Source organism: Citrus clementina, unplaced genomic scaffold (genome assembly GCF_000493195.1).
Source record: "Citrus clementina cultivar Clemenules unplaced genomic scaffold, Citrus_clementina_v1.0 scaffold_6, whole genome shotgun sequence".
In the NCBI taxonomy this organism is placed as follows: domain Eukaryota; kingdom Viridiplantae; phylum Streptophyta; class Magnoliopsida; order Sapindales; family Rutaceae; genus Citrus; species Citrus x clementina.
The window spans coordinates 9,653,750-9,661,896 of NW_006262139.1; the positions used below are offsets into that span (position 1 = coordinate 9,653,750).

Here is an 8,147-nt window from a genome sequence, read left to right on the forward strand (position 1 = left end):
TTTCATTGATTATTTTATTTTTAACTTAAAATTGCATTGCTAAGATTACTGTAGCAAATCCTATAACATAAATCCCTGTGGAGATGATCTGAATACTCATCAGTATATTACTTGTTGTGTACACTTGCACATTGACACCTATAGCAATAAAAATCACCCAACATTATGCATATAAAATAGGCATTGGAGTTGTTCGTAACTCCCAAGGTAAGCCTATAGCCTATTTCAGTAAGAAGTTGAATAGAGTAAAGGCATGTTACAGCACTTATGATATGGAGTTTTATGCAGTGGTCTAAGTATTAAAACATTAGCATTACTGTCTGATTCATCGAGCCTTTATTTCATACATTGATCATGCCATGTTAAAACATCTCGACAGTCAAGATAAGCTCTCTTGATAATTTACTTTGTTTTATACATTGTCCATGTGGACAACTTTCCTTCAACAATTTATTTTCGTAGTAAAGCATACTTTTGACAAATCTAATAGAGTAGTACAGGCACTTAGTCGACAACCTTCCTTGTTGACACAAATATATAATCAAGTCTTTGGATTTGACATATTTTGAAAGTTATATGTTACTAACTCTTTTTTCACTTTTTCATTAGAATACATTGCTACAGGGTTCCACTCAAACTATCATTTGCATAACATATTCATTTTCAAAAGGTAATCAATTACGTGTTCTTGACATAAGTTTGAGACTAAAGATCATTGTAAAACTACATAATAAAAGATGTATGGGTCACGACAAAACTTTGGCTTTAGTAGCAAACACTTATTTTTGGCCTACTATAAGGCATGATGTTAATCATTATATCAAGACTTATCACATTTGTCAATTTGCAAGGGTACTCCAACTAGTGTGGGATTATATATGTCGTTGCCAATTCTAACACAACCTTGGACCGACATTAGCATGGACTTTATTTTGGGGTTACCCCATGCTCAGAGGGGTATGGATCCAATATTTGTCGTTGTTGATCGGTTCTCGAAAGTGGTTACCTTTGTTGCATGCAAGAAGACTATAAACGCTATAATTATTGCTCACCTATTTTTCAAAGAAACCTATAAATTGTATGGTTTATCGAGTTCTATTATATCTGACAAAGATACATGATTTCTTAGCCATTTTGGAGGACATTGTAGAAGTTGACCAACAATCGCCTGAATTTTAGATATACTCATCACCTATAGATAGATGAATAAACTGACGTTGTCAACCCTTTTTAGAAAACCATCTACGTAGTCTAGTTGGTGATAACTCGGAGATATGGGATTAAAAGCTGTATTAAGTACAATTTTCTTATAATTATTATGTCAAGCATAGTACTAGTTCAAGTCTTTTTCAGGTGAATTATGGATATAATCCGCAAGCACCTATTGACTTAACCCCAGCATTAGATTAGTTTGCAAAGCATCAAGATAGAAGACTTTATTGAGCAGCTTCAAAAAGTTCATATAATACATAAGAGTCTTGGAAGAAGACCACTGAAGGTTATAAAATTGAGGCAAATAAACGGTATCGAGCTTTAAAATTTAAAGTGGGAGATTGTTTAAGTTGTCTTCATCAAAGACAGGTTCTCAATTAGAAAGTAGAACAAGTTTTCTATTCAGAAAATCGGTAAAGATTATAAACAATATAAATTTTAGTATTGCAAAGTGAAGCTTCCTAGTTATATCCGCACTGCAGATGTTTTCAATTTCAAGCATCTTATTTCTTTCAGAGGTGATCATAATGAAAATACTATTAATTACAATTTGAATTCAAGGGCGAATTCTCTCTATTATAAGGGAAATGATGTAGATTAAGATTCCTTATCCTACTTGGATGAGTTTTCTTATTGTCTAAAGTTTAGTGTCTTTTTTTTCTAGATTAGGACTTTGATTTCCTTTTTGTTTATGGTTTAGGGCAATTACTATTAGTCTAAATAGCTCTCTTTTGTAGCCTTGGATGGCATATTTGTGTTTAATAATATGTTCATTTTCAATGCTCTGTGTAAGGGTTTTAGTTTAGCTAATTCTCAGCATTCTACAGAATCAAGAAGTCTTAACCACTACGTTCACGATATTCTTTCGAATCAACGTGAATTTAGATTATTCTTTATTCCGGTATTCTCAAGAATCAATAAAAATATTTGAAGGTCAAACTTCTGCTACATCATGTATTCAAAAGTATCAAAATATCAAAATCAACAGCACCATTTCCATAAAATGACGATATTGTTGCCATCATGCCATTAACTGTAGCTATAGTTCTCTATCATATAAAGTCAAAACAATTAGTAGTTAGCATGTCCGTTAGATAACATCTTACATGTAAGTAGAAAGATTGATTTTTAAAGAAAAAGAAAAAAACTTACAGTCTTCGCCCTTTAAATCTCTCTTTGTTTGAACTAGGGCAGATTACGGGGTAGCCCTATCAAATATGTCTCCCTCTCTAATTTCAATGCTTACTATTGGTGGCATTAGATATTGATCAAAAGTTATATTTCTTGTTATTGATGCATTCTTTAGTTTTTTTTTTTTGCTTTACTTATTGTTGATGCTTCCTTTATTGCTAATGATTTCCTAGTTACTAAACCCTTTATTAATTGGTTTGGCCTTGACATTAAATTATTAGATGATGGCTCAGATGTTGATCGTAATTCATCCATTATTTAGGGGTTTAATCATGTAAATAAAACTGTGTTTCAATTTAAAAATTATGTACTTTATAATATGTTTATTAAACATTACATACCTGATGTATTCACTCCTATAAATAATGTTTCTAAGCATGAAGCTGCTGCCAAATCTTATGCTTTTGTTTAACACAGTGAACAAAATTTTGTCAGTACACTCAATCCTTTAATATAATAAACTTCATATTACTCCCTACCTAAAGTGACTAACTTCAATTTACACCCTCTCCCAAAAAAATATGAAAACATTAATTTATCCACCATGTATAGTCACTCTAGGTGGTGGTAATTTGAAGTTTACCTTAACAATAACTAAAATTGTAAGCAATCTCAAATTGACTAATATATTTCTAGTCTTCTTTTATGCATTGGCTAGATTAGTAGGGCAACCTTTTATATTATGACCAATACATCAACAATATGAACAATATACTGTGAACTTTCTTCTATGTGCTAGTGGTTCATCAACCTCCCTTCTTCTATATGTCTTGGGCTTACAAGGTGCGGTCTTTGAACAATTGAGGGTAGTATTTCATCAAACTCAACATGTGGCCATTTAGATTTGTCAAGTCATATATGCATCTTTTACAAAATAAGGAGCAACAAGTTTCTCATAAATACCTCTAATGTGAGTGAGCTACATAAGACATTATATGCTTACAAAGCAAGCCACTAATATGTCATAACCCACAATTACATGTATACTCATCAACATTAACAACATAAGACTATGGCCTATTTCAATTTCATATAAAGGATCACTTGCTGATATGACGTGATAATTGCTACCAACCTTCAGTATGCTATTCATCTTTCTGCCAATAAATGTAAGAACATCAGTTGGCCACTTCAAACAAGGTTGTCTTGTCTCAGTTATTTCTTTTATCATCCGCTTCCTAATTTACCTTACCAAAGCTATTATTGGTGCTTTCCTCATTTCACCAAGCTATTCATTCTAACTTTCTATCATGTTATTTATTGCGTGATTATACTTTACAAACATCAAAGGCATACATTGACCAATGCTTAAGGTTTAACTTTCTCTACCACTGAAATGCATCATTATCAATTTTTTGCATGTCATTCATTGCTTCGACAAAAACATCCTTACTAGATGTTCTAACTGCCCGTTAATACTCATCCCTCAACTCCATTTGAGGGAATCTTGTCCTGAGGTTCACAAATACATGTCTTGTATAGAACTTGTTGAACTCAAAATAAAGTACATTAAGTACTCCTTTTGCCTATCAGCCATGAACGCCAACTGTATATCATTAGGTAAATACTCTTGCAAGTGGCCCAGAAACTAGGTCTAATTTTAAGTGTTTTTAAATTCACAAACATAGATTGCAATAGGAAATATCCTCTAGTTTGCATCCAAACTTATTGCTGGTAACAACACACCTTCAAATGGCCCCTTCAAGTGACAATTATCGAGCCTAATGAATGGTTTGCAATCCTTCTTGAAGCCATCTCTAAGACCTGGGAAGCTCACCATAAACTTTAAAACTTGCATTTATCAGTAGGTATATCATGTTGTGTCGCCTTTAGTAAGGCCAACACCCATGGAATTTATTATTTGATTATATTTGCATATTTGTTGAGAGTTAGAAAATGCATATTTATAAAAGAAAAAACCGTCATTTTACATTTCAAGTCTTACTAACAACCCTTACTTTTATGTATTTAACCTTCTTGTGTATGTTTTATTTTAATTAAGTATTTTATGTATTTTAGGGGCATCATGGTCATTTCACAATAAATGAGAGATCAGACGGCAAAACGGACATCACTTTTGAACTCAGGACGGTCGAAAACCTTAGGAGGAGCATAAAAGGAAAAATGGCACTATTCACATATACGGTACTATTCACGTGTACGGTACTGTCTACGTTACTGTTCATGACACTGTTCACATAGACGGATCGATGACGTGGCATTGACCGATGATGTGGCATTGACTGATGAGGTGTTACGATCCTGTTGGGTTAAAATTCTTATGTACTGTTGATGGTGACGTGGCAGCATATCAGTGGACGAAAAATCTCGCGTACGGTACATGCATCACATAGGATTATTTTCAACCAAACTATGCTACTGTTCAACCTGGGTCAAACCGTGTTACTGTTCATCCGCGTGGTCAAACCGCGTACTGTTGACTAATGACATGGCACAATCCTGAGCGTCCAAACTGTTTTTAATCCGATGGCCATGATGTACTTCATGTATCTATAAAAAGGGGGCATCTCCCCCCTAATTTGATACCTCTTAATCCATTTTTGGGATCCATTTTCTGTAATTCCTTCTTCATCTTGTATTTTCTATGTATTTTAATAAATTCCCATTTTTCCCCTAGTTCAATTATGAGTAGCTAATTTTCTTTCAAGCTTGGGTTGAAGGTGAAGTCTCAACATGTGTCATGGGCTTTATTTAGTAAATTTACTTTCTCTTCCCCTCTACTTTTTGTGGATGTTTTGACTTCTCGTCGATAAATAATACTAATCTTGTCTAGTACCGCCTTGGTTTCACCGGCCCCCTAGTACAAGGTTATTATTATTTGGCACGATAAGCCCTTAGTACCATATTGATTAGAGCGTGGTTTATGAGGTGTGGATTCCCCCCTCATGATTTAATTGGTATTAATAAGGAATATTTAGCCCATGATGCATGTTGACGGATCAAGATACCCAAGTACGTCATCTCAATAGATTTCTCTTTAATTTATTCTCGCCATTTCAATTTCAATTTTAGAATTTATTCTCGCCATTTCAATTTCAATTTTAGAATTTATTCTCGCCATTTCAATTTCAATTTTAGAATTTATTCTCGCCATTTCAATTTCAATTTTAGGATAATCCAAATCAATTTCACCACAAATCCAACCACCTATTTACAAAATTAATTCTACATACAATTAAAATCCACATCCTCGTGGGATCGACACTCGTCACCATTAGTCTATTCTACAATAGATTCGTGTGCTTGCGAGTTCAATAAAATTTGCACAACAAGTTTTTGGCGCCGTTGCCGGGGAGGTAAGTAATTTTAATTCACAGAATTAATTTTTATGAATAATTTATTTTATTTATTTTCTTGTAATTTTAAAAAAAGAGAAAAAAAAGAATGAATTTACATTTTGAGCTAAGAATTTTATTTATTTATTTTCCCTCTTCTTTAAAATTATGTAATTTAATTTTCAATTTATTTTTTTTTTGTAATTTTTGTTATCTTATTAATTTATTTTTAGTTAATTTATTTAATGTATTTATTTTTGTGTATTTTTATAGTAAGGTTGTAATAGCGCAATAAGGTTAGTATCGTAATTTCTCTCTCTTCTTTATTTTTATTTGTTTTGTTCCCATCTTTATTTTTTATTTTATTTGTTTTGCATGCATGGTCGAAGGTCATTATTACCTAATCTTGAACCTATAGATCTTGAACTTGAGAAAACACTTCGCACACACAAACAAGTTAAAAATAAAATGGATTTGCAACTACAGGAAAGGCCATTTAAGGACTACTTCAGTCCTTTAGCTAATTTGAGCACATCATGTATAAGATACCCAAATGTAGCTGCTAGGAGCTTTGAACTAAAACTTAGTGTGCTAAATTGTCTCCCAACATTCTATGGCCTAGAAAATGAGGACCCATATAATCATTTGAATGATTTTCATGCTATTTGTCAAACATTTAAATATGAGAATTTTTCAGATGATGATGTAAAATTTAGACTATTCCCATTTTCTTTAAAGGATAGAGCTCGTTCATAGCTTAATACATTGCCTGCTAATAGCATCACATCATGGGAATAAATGGTTACAAAATTTTTGAATAAATATTTCCCAGTGCATAAAACTAATGCTATTCGCAGGGAAATCTCAGAGTTTACCCAGAGAGAGGACGAGCAGTTTTTCGAAACATGGGAGCGATTCAATGGGTTACTCTTGAAGTGTCCACATCATTGGTATGAGAAATGACATCAATGCCAATACTTTTTGAAAGGATTATTGCCGAATGTGCAAGAATGGCTAATGGCAACAAGTGAAGGAGAGTTAATGTCAAAAAGTGCATCAGAGATTTAGGAATTCTTCCAGCGACAAGCCGATAATTCCCAACAACAGAGTCGGTCACTCAGGAATACTAGAAGAATTAAGGGAGTAAATGAGGTTCACATTGATGAATCCAGTTCAGAAATTAAAGAAGTCAAAGCAATAATTGAAGGTCTCTCTCGACAAATAGCATCGTTATCGACTGCTAAATCAACAGAGCCACACGATCCTAACTCATATCCAGATCAAGCCAATGCCATAGGTGTAATAAGAAAACCATCAAATTACAACCCATACTCCAACACATATAATCCTGGATGGAGAGACCACCCCAATTTTTCATGGTCTCAAGGATTCCAACAAAATGGACCAGTAGCTCCAGCTCCACCAATGCAACAAATTCCTCAAGTTCCTCAAGCCTCTCAGCCTCCGTTTAGACCATACAATCAGAACCAGAACTACTCTCAACCCAGACCATAGGAGGATGCATTTCAGAATTTCAAGAATGTTACTCACTCCATGATTGAGCAACAGAATCGCACCATTGATGGACTACGAAATGAGTTGAGAGCAAGCTTCAACTCACAAGCTCAATCAGTTTCAAGCCTCAAGAATATGGTGGGACAACTTGCTTCTTCAGTTCAGACCTTGGCAATGACTGTTGAGAAAGGTAAATTTCCAAGTCAACCAGTGCCTAATCCTAAAAGAGTACATGAACAAGTACCAGTTCACCACAGCAGCATAGAGAGGTCAAAGCAATCATGACCTTGTGAAAAGGAAAAGAAGTTGACAACAAAGTAGAGATGCCGGTGACAAAAGAAAATCAAATTGTACCTGTGAATGTTAAGGACTCATCACTGGAGGAGAAAAAAGAAACCAACACACGGGAATATGTTCCCAAAGCTCCATTTCCTCAGAGGTTAGCTAAAGGAAAGAAGGGAAAATCCACAGGTGAGATTCTTGAAATCTTCAAACAGGTAAGTGTTAACATCCCTTTACTTGATGCTATAAAATAAGTTCCATCTTATGCCAAGTTTCTTAAAAATCTTTGTACTAAAAAGAGAAACATTCACGTTCAAAAGAAGGCATTTTTAACAGAAAACGTTAGTTCTATCCTCCAACATAAAATTCCTCTAAAATGCAAAGACCTAGGCTCCCCCACTATCTCATGTAGCATAGGGAACCATACAATTGAAAATGCTTTGTTAGATTTAGGAGCTAGTGTAAATTTGTTGCCTTACTTTGTTTTCGTGAAACTTGGATTGGGAGAATTACACCCAACTCCAGTGGTGTTACAACTTGCAGATCGGTCCACAAAAATACCTCGTGGTATTGTGGAAGACGTGCTTATCCAGGTAGACAAGTTATATTTTCCTGTTGATTTCATTGTAATTGACACTCAACCAACACAGG

General features: G+C 34.1%; 1 non-coding gene across 1 annotated transcript; it reads right to left on the minus strand.

Moving 5' to 3' along the window:
• Positions 1 to 6,548: 6,548 nt before the first annotated feature.
• On the minus strand, positions 6,549 to 6,653 carry LOC112097515. The gene has a single exon (XR_002905047.1). It is a non-coding gene; the product is annotated as a small nucleolar RNA R71 (small nucleolar RNA).
• Between the last annotated feature and the right edge of the window lie 1,494 nt (positions 6,654 to 8,147).